The following is a 2,880-nucleotide window of genomic DNA, read 5'->3' as shown; positions in this document are numbered from 1 at the left end:
GGGACGTGGCGTCTCCGTTCCCTCCTTCAGGGAACGAGGGTTACCATACGTAACCGAGACGTTCCCTTTCAGTCGGTCACTCTCGACGCCATGTCGGATGACCGACGAATATGGGATCCCTATCAAAGCGCCATGGGTGCTGCCCCTTCCAGTGCCCTGTGCGAGCCACCTGCGCCCCTATTAGGTGTAGGCCGGGGCTCAGAACAAGTAGCTCCACTAACCATTGTCAAAGCACTACCTCACTGGGTGAGATTGGATAACACTTGGAAAACGTACCTGGTCCGCTTGGAGCCGGGACGCTGCGGAGCCCCATCCTTTCCGAAGGAGGTCTCGGAGGCAAATACACATATAGCATCCGTTTAGGAGTATACGGAGAAATTTGAGGTGATTAAAACCCTCTTGGGAAGGCAGAAGTCTGCCGGGGAAACACGGGCTCTAAGGCTATACCGTGGACTAGACACATACGAGTACCGCTTAGGTCTCAATATGGAGCCCAGTCTTCCATGGTTCTCACGGATTCATCATGAAGGCCTGGCGCCGGACGTTCCGCCGCGTCCAGCTGCCTAGGGTGATGGAGGATCTCAACAGGGTCTACAGTACGGACACTCTGGAGCAGTTTTAGCAAGCCGACACTAACCGGGGCCTCTCAGTGTCACTACCCGTTTGAGGTGAGAACACAGGAGGATACCGGCTCTACACGAAGGCTATAGAACCTAGCGAACGTGTTAGGGGTCGCCCAGCCCGCAGCTCTACAAATATCTGTCAGCGGGGCGCCACGAGCCAGTGCCCAGGAGGATGCAACACTTCTAGTTGAGTGAGCTCGCAACCTGAACGGACAGGGCACATCCTGAGCCTGATAAGCCAGGGTTATGGCATCCACAATCCAGTGGGACATCCTCTGCTTAGAGACGGCATTCCCCTTCTGCCGGCCTCCGTAACAGACAAAGAGCTGGTCTGAGGTCCTGAAGCTTTGCGTCCGGTCCACGTAGCACCTTAATGCTCGAACAGGACAAAGTAAAGCCAGGGCTAGGTCTGCCTCCTCCAGGGGCAGCGCTTGCAGGTTCACCACTTGGTCTTTGAAGGGTGTAGTGGGAACCTTGGGCACGTAGCCAGGCCGGGGCCTCAGGATTACCTGGGAGTCAGCCGGCCCGAACTCTAGGCACGAATCGTCAACCGAAAATGCATGCAGGTCCCCTACCCTCTTAATTGAGGCCAGTGCAACCAGGAGCACATGAAAGAAACTTTAGCTCAAAGGCTCGAATGGGGCCTGCTGTAGTGATTTAAGCACTAGAGACAGGTCCCAAGAGGGTATACAGGGGGGCCGGGATGGATTTAACCTCCTGGCCCCTCTAAGGAACCTGATGATGAGGTCATGCTTAGCCAAAGACTTCCCATTCACAGGGTCATGGTACGCAGCAATAGCGGCAACCTGGACTTTGAGGGTGGAGGGAGACAGCCTTCGCTCCAACCCTTGCTGCAGAAAGGATAGCATGACCGCAATCGGGCATCTTCAGGGGTCTTCTCGGCGAGAAGAACACCACTCAACAAACAGGTTCCACTTCAAGGCATAGGCGTGTCTCATAGACGGTGCTCTTGGCGAAGTGATGGTGTTAACTACCTCTTGGGGTAGGTCACCTAGAACCTCCGCATCCCGTCCAGGGACCAAACATGGAGTTTCCAAAGGTCTGGACGCGGGTGCCAAATGGTGCCCCATCTCTGAGTCAGTAAATCCCTCCTCGGAGGAACTGGCCAAGGAGGGGCTGTCGAGAGGAGCACTAGTTTGGGGAACCAGGTCCGAGTAGGCCAATATGGCACTACTAGCAAGACTTGCTCCTCGTCCTCCCGGACTTTGCACAATGTCTGTGCGAGAAGGCTCACTGGGGGAAACGCATACTTGCGTAGGCCCCGCGGCCAGCTGTGTGCCAGTGCGTCCGTGCCGAGAGTTCCCTCGGTCAGGGAGTAGAAAACCTGGCAGTGAGAGGTCTCTGGAGCAGCAAACAGGTCTACCTGAGCGGCTCTGAACCGCCTCCAAATCAGCTGGACCGTCAGGGGATGGAGTCGCCATTCTCCCGGGAGCATTGCTCAAGACAGCTCGTTGGCTGTACGACTGAGCAGGCCTGGAATGTGAACGGCACGAAGTGACCTCAGAACCTTCTGACTCCAAAGGAGGAGGTGGCGGGCGAGTTGCGAGATGCGATTAGAGCGCAGACCACCTTGGCGGTTGATGTACGCAACAGTCGCAGTGTTGTCCAATCGGACCAGCACAGGCTTGCCTCGTAAGAGACCTTTGAGACGGTTCAAGGCAAGGTGCGTTGCTAACAACTCTAGGCAATTGATGTGCCACTGCAGCTGCGGGCCCGTCCAAACCCCTGAGACTGCATGCCCGTTGTATGTGGCCCCCCAGCCGGTGGTGGAGGCATCCGTGTAAACCACAGCATGCCTGGAGATCTGCTCTAGGGGCACCCCTGCCCGGAGAAACGCAAGATCTGACCACGGGGTGAGGGTTTTGCGACAGGCCGGTGTAACTTGGACCCGGTGACTGCCACGCTTCCACGCCCACCTCGGGACTCGGCCATAAAGCCAGTGCTGGAGCAGTCTCATATGTAATAGGCCGAGCGGTGTAAGTGCCGCCGCGGCCGCCATATGCCCCAGGAGCCTCTGAAAGAGTTTCAGTGGGACCGCTGTCCTGCCTTTGATCGTATTCAAGCAGGCTAGCACCGACCGCGCACGTTCCTCTGTGAGGCGTGCTGTCTGTTCGACCGAATCCAACTCCATACCGAGAAAAGAGATCCTCTGCAATGGTGAGAGTTTGCTCTTTTCCCAGCTGACTTGAAGGCCCAACAGGCTCAGTTATGCTGTGCTCGCACAACTGATCTCGAG

The sequence above is a fragment of the Carassius gibelio genome, chromosome B24, assembly GCF_023724105.1.
Source record: "Carassius gibelio isolate Cgi1373 ecotype wild population from Czech Republic chromosome B24, carGib1.2-hapl.c, whole genome shotgun sequence".
Taxonomy (NCBI): domain Eukaryota; kingdom Metazoa; phylum Chordata; class Actinopteri; order Cypriniformes; family Cyprinidae; genus Carassius; species Carassius gibelio.
The sequence above is the reverse complement of the archived record's forward strand: the minus strand, read 5'-3'. Positions refer to the sequence as shown.